We start from the raw sequence: 9,521 nt of genomic DNA, 5'->3' as shown, positions 1-9,521 counted from the left end.
CCCTAATAGAACGGGGCCCCACTTCTGCCCCACTAACCCTGGAGCACTGGGGACTTCCCCAAGAATGGGGGCCCTATCCCTATGCCACCCCCCTCCTAGAACCCAGCACCCTCCCCCACCTCAGCTCCTTCCTCGCCCCCCAAATCTCATCTGCCTCCCGGTGGGGGGACACTCACTTCTAAGAACCGCAGACTTTGGGCCCCAGACCGCAGGGGCTGCAGGTGGGGAGGGGGCGGCTGTTCAGAGCTCCTCCCCGGCGGCTCTGCTCCGGGTGCGGGGCGGCGGCGCTCCTGGGTTCCCTCTCGGGCTCCGGGGGGGCCGGGGCATCCCCCCGCGCAGCGGTGGGTCGGGGCGCGGGCGCTCGGCGGGCTCCGGGCTGGTCTGGGCAGCGCGAGGACCTCCTCTCAAGTCGTGGGACCGACAGGCGCAGCGGGAGCCCCGGCTTTATGCGCCCCGGCGCCCGCCGCCCAGCTGCTCGCTCAGGATGACATCAAGTCACCTCCCCCTCCAGCCCGCACCTCCCCGCGGGCAGGGGGCGGGGCGGGGCTGCGTCAGGACCTCCCCGGGCCGCTGGGAGATGTAGTCCCCGCACCGCTTAAAGGGGGCTGCAGGCCGAAGGGTAGCCCCGCGGGCATCCGGGGACAAGGCCGAGGCAGAGTGGGGATGGGGTCCGAGTGGTGCTGAGCTCCCAGGTCCCGGAAGGGAGACTGCAGGGGGCGGGGGGAGGGCTCGGAGTTTGCACAGGAAGCGAGGACTAATGACAGAAGGGGGCCCGATGCTCCGCCAGGCCCCAGGATCTGGCCTGCTCCAACCATTCCACCCCCAGGGGAACCCCACTCTCGTCCCAGAATGGCCACTTTGGAAACCGGCGCCGGGCTGGTTAATCGTCCGCCTGGGCCGGTGCCTGCTGGGAAGGGTGTGGCGCACCCCAGGCTGCCGGGAAATGCAGTCCATCCTCAGGCCTGCAGTCCCCCTCCCACCTCTTGCTGTCTATGGTGACATCATGGACTGGGGTTTAAAGGGCCAGCCTTGGAGTGGCAAAGCATCAGAGCTGGAGGTGTCCCTGGCACTGACGCCACCCCTCCAGGCAAGCTGGACGCCCCGACAGACCTCCCAGCCCCTCTTGTTCAAAAGCCTGTGCAGAGTACCCCAGGCACAGGTGGCATTCCAGGAGTTGGGCGTTCCTGCCAGAGGTTCCCAGCCTGCAGGTCCCTTCACCCCTTCCGAGAACCCTGGACCCCAATACCCTGTATACTCCCGGATTCCATCCCTCTACACTACACTGTGAAATCGCCACTCAGAAGTTTTGTTTTTTTTAAATATATTTTTATTTATTTCAGAGAGGGAGGGGGAGAGAGAGAGAGAGAAGAGAGAAACATCAATGATGAGAAGGAATCATTGACTGGCCCCTTCCTACACATCCCTACTGGGGATTGAGCCCGCAACCTGGGCATGTGCCCCGACCAGAATTGAATCGTGACATCCTGATTCATAGGTCTATGCTCAACCACTGAGCCACACCGGCCAGGCGCTCCCCAGAAGTTTTGCCTGGATGAACAATTAGCTGGTCCATATGAGCAGCATGAGTGGTCAGTGAGAACAAACAATGAAGTCAGGGAGGGGTCTGGAGGCTGGGGCCCTTTTTGGAGTCTTCCCCACCCTGCCTTGGGCCTTGGTGACCACTCAGTGCTCCATTGCAACCACCCAGCCATCTTCCCTGTTGCATAGGGAGCCTCGGTGCCCAAAGGTGCCCACCTGCTAGAGCAACAGAAAGCCGAGGCCCCAGTTTAGCCAGACTGGGATCCAGGACTACCCCACTAGAGAGCTGGCCAGTGATCCCCTTGCTCAGAAGTCTTCACCAGGCTTGTTCATCTGGCCCTTCGTGTCCTCATCTGTCAACGGAAACCCTTAATCTTCTCTTGCCCAACTCCCAGGCTTAGAAGGTGAAGTCTCTCCCACATCCCTGCAGGAAAAACTGGGGGAAGCCCTAGCCAGGTAGCTTAGCTGGTTACAGTGTCATCCTGATACGCCAAAGTTGCAGGTTCCATCCCCAGTCAGGGTACATGCAAGAATCAACCAATGAAGAGAAAGAAAAAAATATAGAAATGGGACTACATCAAACTAAAAAGCTTCTGCACAGCAAAGGAAACCGTCATCAAATTGAAAAGGGAGACTGGCTGATGTAACTCGGTGGCTGAGCGTTGACCCATGAACCAAGAGGTCATGGGTTCAGGGGCACATGCCTAGGTTGCTGGCTCCATCCCCAGGAGGGGGTGTGCAGGAAGTGGCCAATAGATGATTACAACTCAACACCAGAATCCAGTTAAACAATACAATTTTTAAAATGGGGCCTGGCCTGCATGGCTCAGAGATTGAGTGTTGACATGTGAACTAGGAGGTGACAGTTTGATTCCCGGTCAGGGCACATGCCCGGGTTGTGGGCCCCATCCCCACTGTGTTCGTGTGTGTAGGAAGCAGCTGATCACTGATTCTCTCTCATACTGATGTTTCTATGTCTCTCTCCCTTTCCCTCTGAAAACAATAAAAATATTTTTAAGCTCTAGCTGGTTTGGCTCAGTGGATAGAGCATTGGACTGCAGACTGAAGGGTCTTGGGTTCAATTCCAGTCAAGGGCACATGCCTGGGTTGTGTGTAGGAGGCAGCTGATCAATGATTCTCTCTCATCATTGATGTTTCTCTCTCTTTCCCTCTCCTTTCCTCTCTGAAATCAATAAAACAATATTTTTTAAATAATAAAAATAAATTAATAAATGGGCAAAGGACTTGAATAGACACTTCTCCAAATAGGACTTACAGATGGCCAAGAGACATATGAAAAAATGTTCAAAGTCATTAATCATCAGAGAGATGCAAATTAAAACAATGAGGTATTGCCTCATACCTGCCAGAGTGGCTACCATCAATAAATCAACAAACAAGTGCTGGTGAGGATGTGAGAAAAAGGGAACCTAGTACGCTGCTGGTGGGAATGCAGACTAGTGCAGCCACTGTGAAAAACAGTATGGAGTTTCCTCAAAAAATAAAAAATGGAGCCCTGACTGGTTTAGCTCAGTGGATAGAGCATCAGCCACACGGACTGAAGAGTCCTGGGTTCAATTCTGGTCAAGGGCATGTACCTTGGTTGTGGGCTCAGTCCCCAGTAGGGGGCGTGCAGGAGGCAGCTGATCAATGTTTCTCTCACATTGATGTTTCTAACTCTCTATACCTCTCCCTTCCTCTTTGCTATAATTCTTAAATGCACTTACCATTTAGTATGACAAAGAACATCGGGAATCATTGCACTACTGTGAGTGATTCGTGATGGCTTTGGTTAAATATTAATATACTAGAGGCCTGGTGCACAAAAAATTTGTGCACTCGGGGGGGGGGGGGGGTCCCTAAGCCCGGCCTAGGACTTCTCGCAGTCTGGGACCCCTCGGGGGATGACCACTTGCTGGCTTAGGCCTGCTCCCCGGGGGATTGGGCCTAAGATGGCAATCAGACATCCCTCTGGCAGCCCGGCAGCCCTCCGGGGATGTCCACTTGCCAGCGGGGAGCAGACCTAAGCTGCAGTCAGACATCCTTAGCACTGTTGAGGGGGCAGGAGAGGCTCCCACCACCACCGCTGTACTGGCAGCCATCAGCCTGGCTTGTGGCTGAGCAGAGTTCCTCCATGTGGGAGCTCACTGACCACAAGTGGGCAGCTCCTGCATTAAGCGTCTGCCCCCTGGTGGTCAGTATGTGTCATAGTGACCAGTCATTCCCAGTCTTTCTGCTGTTAGGGTCAGTTTGCATATTACCCTTTTACTATATAGGATAGAGGCCTGGTGCACGGGTGGGGCCTGGCTGGTTTGCCCTGAAGGGTGTCCCAGATCAGGGTGGGGGTCCCCACTGGGGTGCCTGGCCAGCCTGGATGAGGGGCTGATGGCTATTTTCAGGCTGCCCACACCCCCTTTAGGTTGGGTGTCCCCACTGGGGTGCCTGGCCAGTCTGGATGAGGGGCTGAGGGCTGTTTTCAGGGTGGCCAAGCCGGCGACAGAAGCTCCCAGCCTCTCCTTTTTTTCTTTTTTTTTATTCTGGGATTTATTTATCTTCTATAATTGAAACTTTGTTGCCACTCCAGCTCTGAGGCCACGGCCTGCTGAAAGCAGGTATCTGGGGTTTGTTTAGCTTCTATAATTGCAACTTTGTTGCTTAGAGTGGAGCTCAGAGCCAGGCCGCGGCAGGTGGGGAACCTTGGCTTCCTCCATCACTGGAGCAAGCAAGCCTCCTGCTCGCTTCAGCTGCGTGGCTGCTGGCCACCATCTTGGTTGGGTTAATTTGCATATCCTGCTGATTAGCCAATGGGGAGCATAGCGGAGGTATGGTCAATTACCATGTTTGTCTATTATTAGATTAGACTAGATATAAATTAAGAAAGGAACTGCCATTTGACCCAGCGGTCCCACTTCTGGGAATATATCCTAAGCACCCCAAAACACCAATCAGAAAGAATATATGCACCCCTATGTTCATAGCAGTGTTATTTACAATAGCTAAGAAACAGCCCAAGTGCCCAGCAGTAGATGAGGGGATAAAAAAGCTGTGGTTCATTTACACAATGGAATATATGCAGCTATAAAAAAGAATGGTCCCTTATCCTTCCTGACAGAGTGGATGAACCTGGAGATTATTATGCTAAGTGAAATAAGCCAGAGGAAGACAAGTATACATGATCTCACTTAATGATCAAAATAAACTGGTGAACAAAATAGGTCCAGAGACATGGATGTATGGACAGACTGACAGATCTCAGAGGGAAGGTGGGCGGAGGGGACAGGAGGAGATTAACCAAAGAACATATATGCATATTTTCACAGCCCATGGACACAGACAATAGTGTGGTGAAGGCCTCGGGTGGGGTGGGGGATGGGTGGAGGAAGGCAAAGTAGGGGGGAATAGAGGACATCTGTAATACTGTCAATAATAAAAAGTAAATAAATAAAAGGATCAACCAATGAACGCATAAATAAGTGAAACAACAAATCATGTTTCTCAAAATCAATAAAGAAGAAGGAGAAAGCACAGGGGAGGGCGAGCCCATGGAGCCTTCCACAGCCAAGTAGATCCCAACCCCAGAGAGGGGAAGGCTTTGCCCATGGTCACACAGGCCGTCATCAAAAGACCCCGTAGCCTCAGCCTCAGTCAGGAGGGTGTCAGCTCCAGGCCCCCGCAGGGTATGTCCTGGGCTCAGTGTCAGGCTGGCAGTGGGGGATTGGTGCTTTGTACAGAGGGGTGCTCACTCCGAGGACCGAGGACCAGAGGACTGAAGGGTGGGGACAGACATAAGACTTCCTGCAAGAAGTGGCATTTGAATTGGGTGTCAAAACAGATACTATGTCACCTGGTGTTGGGGTCCAGCCCCAGCAGGTCCAGGGGTTCCCCATAGGTGTGGACGGAGTCGGCGAAGAAGGAATGACATGGAGGCAGCATTCAGTTGATCAGCATGGTTGGGTTCTCTCGCCTGGTTCTATCCAGGATCTCTAGCCAGGTTCTGTCCAGGTTCTCTAGCCATGTTCTCTTGCTAGGTTCTCCAGCCAGGTTCTGTTCAGGATCTCCAGCGAAGTTCTGGTGTTTATTGTCTTGTTACATCTGTATTTATACCAGTTGATTTTAATCTTGTCAATTTCTATTGCAAAGGTTAGGGCATTTCTTATCTCCATTCCAGGGAGTAAAGATTATGTAGCTTAAGGGTGATTGTTCGTAGTTAAAGTGATTAACTACCCGCCTGGCACTTAGTTAAGGGGTTTTATCCCCTCCCTAACTTCAGGGAAAAATCCCTACCTGGGGAAACAACCTTTCTCAGAGAGGTTAAAACACATAGCGCTAAGGGGAGCAAACATATTAAGAACAGTATGCTATATACGGCAGGCCCCTTGAAACATATGCTGTGCAGATGCTTCTTTCCTGCAGCGACTGTGTCAAGCAGCAAGGATGGACCAGCTTCCGGCAACCTGGGAGGTGCAGATGAAAATCTTTTGCATCACCTTTATTGAGATATCACTTTATTTTATCCCATAACATTCATTCATTTTGTTGTTTAATGGATATAGAGAATCGGTTTTGCAAGATGAAAAAGTGCTGGAGACTGGTTGCACCACAATGTGAATACATTTAGCATTACTGAATTATACGCTTAGAAATGGTTAATGCTGTAGCCGGTTGTTCAGTGGTTAGAGCATCAGCCCTAGGACTGAAGGGTTGCCGGTTCGATTCGGGTCAAGGGCATGTACTAGTACCTCATTATTCTAGTCAAGGGCATGTACCTCATTGCAGGCTCGATCCAAGGCCCTGGTCGGGGTGCATGCAGGAGATAACCAAACCCTCTCTCTGTCTCTCCCCCTTTCTTCCACTTTCTCTAGAAATCAATGGAGAAATGTCCTCAGGTAAGAATTAACAGGCAAGAGAAGAAATGGTTAAGATGGTAAAATTTGTTATGTGTATTTTAAACAAGATGCCAATTCAAGGTCCTCCACCCTGGACCAAGTCAAAAGTCACAGCCCCTAGCTATCTTCTCTGATCCCTTCCACACCCATCCTCCTCTCACTGACGGAATCCCAGAGGGACTCCTGCTGGGTGTGCCCTGCCTGGGGAAGGGAGCACCTCCCCCGGGAGCCCCTGAGGCCTAGCACTCGTCCTTTGTCTGGTGAGTTCCCACCTAGTCCAATGAGGGGCGTCTCCCAGGAGCCCCACAGAGCCCGGCCCTCTCCCTTTTCTTTCTCTGGGCGGGAACGTTGGCTCATCTTTCTTCAGACCCCTTGAGTTCTCCGGGTCCAGTTGTCCAATAAAAGCTCCCTAATGCCTGGCCTGGAACTGCATCCCAGAAACACCCCTATGTGTGCCCCAATACCACCTTCCCCCCTGAGAGAAAATCACACCCTGTACCTTGGGAGTATTTGTCATTCTCACATTCAGCTCCTACTCCAGGGCCGGGCCAGGCTGTGGGATCATTATGTCTTGGAGTTGGATTTCCGAGGAGCTCACAGGCTGTGTCTGGGGAGGCGGCAGGAAGGGCCTTTGTACCCCTCTGAGTCCTGTCCACTCTGCTGTGATGCAGACACTGCACTGTCCTGGCCACAGAGCAGCGGTTCCCAACCTTTTCTTTCCACGCCCCACCTCAGCATCTCTAAAATCCTGATGCCTCGCCCCCTGTGACATATAATTCCTATTATTCAAAAAGTGAACTCCTATTCACGTGGTGGAAGCCTAAAAGGCCATTCACTTGGTCTAAACAAGCTTCCAAAGAACATGGCATCCATGAAAGAGAAAAACAAAAGAACAAAAAGAAAGTTGAAGTACTGAGGAAGAAATCACTAAGAAATTGTTAAAAAAAAAAATAGTAATATGAAGTGATATGAAAAATAGCAAATAAAGTTTCAAAACATATAATAGAGAACTGAAATGCATACATATGTCACAATATATATTTACATACTGTATATGAGGCCCCTAGAACCATAAGAAATGCAAAAAAAAAATCACTGTTAATAACGCATTCTCGAATTGCCCCCCTTAAAAATCAAATTGCCCCCCCTGTGGGGCGTTTTCCCCCCTGTTGGGAACCACTGCCCTAGAGGGAATCAGATGAGGAATAGATTCACAGCTCACAGGCACCCCTCTAAGAGACAGCTGTGGCTCCCAGTCAAGTTACAATGAGAGACAGATGTGAGGGCAGCTTCACTAGAGAGAAGCCGGCCTGGAGAAGCTGCTGCCCCAGATTCGGGGCCTAAATATTGGGCACGGTCCTGTGTCCTCCACCTTTGCACATGGTGCACCCTATCCCCACTGCAGGGAAGTGGTCGTCCCCGCTGGCCGGGACACAAGGACAGCATTCGCTCGTCTCCGGAATATGCGCTTCTATTCCCACTGCCTTTGGGATCATCCACTCTCTCCGCAGGCACTTAGGCACGCAGTCTGTTTTCCTCGCCTGTAAGACGGGATATTAATAGCGTCTCTGTGAGCAGCGGGGAAGAGCCGATGAGGTAATGCAAGTGCAGTGACAAGCCCAGAGCCCAGGACATCACACAGGCTCAACTCATAATGTCTAATTTTTAAAAATATTTTTTTATTGATTTCAGAGGGGAAGGAAGAGGGAGAGAGAGAGATAGAAACATCAATGATGAGAGAGAATTACCGATCGGCTGCCTCCTGCAGACCTCCTATTGGGGATCGAGCCTGAAACCCGGGCATGTGCCCTTGACCAGAATTGAAACTGGGACCCTTCAGTCCGTAGGCCGATGCTCTATCCACTGAGTGAAACCAGCTAAGGCATTATTTTTATTATTATCTATTTAATAAACATTTGATGAACACAGCAGTGCCCCTGCTCTGTCATGGGGACAGGCAGATCTATTGAATCATTCTATAAGCATTTCCAAGTGGCCATCCTATTAGCCTGCCTCCTTGAGTGGGGCCTTCCCAGTGTCTCCCAAAGTTCTCCTGGAGGCTAGTCCTCAATCCCTCTCCGGACTCCTCCCTCCTACTCACCCAACCCCGGGTGACAGGGGCGAAACCCCGCTCACAGATTCAGGGAGGAGCAGTGACTTGCCTGAGGCCGCATAGAACTCGGCCTGGCATCCAGGTCTCTGCCCCTTGGCCAGGGGAGTTGCCCTTGCTTCAGACTGGCTTTTGCCATTAGATTGCAGTTAAGTGCATCTCCCTAGCAAGGCTAAAGTAGAATTACAATGTCCTCTGGGTACCTCTAGGTGCTTGACCCACCCTGTAGAGCAGGAATCTGCAAACTTTTTCTGTTAAAGGCCAAAAAATTAATCCTTTAGGCTTTGCAGGCCTCCGTCTCAGGTACTCAACTCTGCTGCTGGAGCAAGAAAGCAGCCTTAGACAGTTCTTAGTCAAATGAGCATGGCTGTGTTCCACTAAAACGTTTTTTAAAAGAAAAATGTTAAATGTATTTATTGACTTGAGAGAGAGAGAGGCAGAAACATCGATTTGTTGCTCCACTTATTTATGCATCTAATGGTTGCTTCTTCTATGTACCCTGACAGGAGATCAAACCTGGAATCTTGGCTTATCAGAAGGATGCTCTAACCAACTAACCTGACCAGGACCCACTAGAGCAGTGGTTCTCAGCCTTCTGGCCCTTTAAATACAGTTCCTCATGTTGTGACCCAACCATAAAATTATTTTCGTTGCTACTTCATAACTGTAATTTTGCTGTTATGAATCATAATGTAAATATCTGATATGCAGGGTGGTCTTAGGCGACCCCTGCCAAAGGGGTCGCGACCCACAGGTTGAGAACCGCTGCACTAAAGCTATTTATGAACACTGGCCTGTGAATTTTACATAGTTTCCAACTATTTAAACATGGAAAAACCATTCTTTGTTCACCAGCTGTGCAAAAACAATAGATCCCTACTCAAGGGATTTAGAATCCATTCTTTATTTAATTTTTGGATTAGAAATATGAAAAAAACTATTATTATTCCAAAGAGGGAATGGAATTCTGACCACCTGGAGAAGAA

Source organism: Myotis lucifugus, unplaced genomic scaffold, assembly GCF_000147115.1.
Source record: "Myotis lucifugus unplaced genomic scaffold, Myoluc2.0 scaffold_562, whole genome shotgun sequence".
NCBI lineage: Eukaryota > Metazoa > Chordata > Mammalia > Chiroptera > Vespertilionidae > Myotis > Myotis lucifugus.
This window is presented reverse-complemented; position numbering follows the sequence as displayed.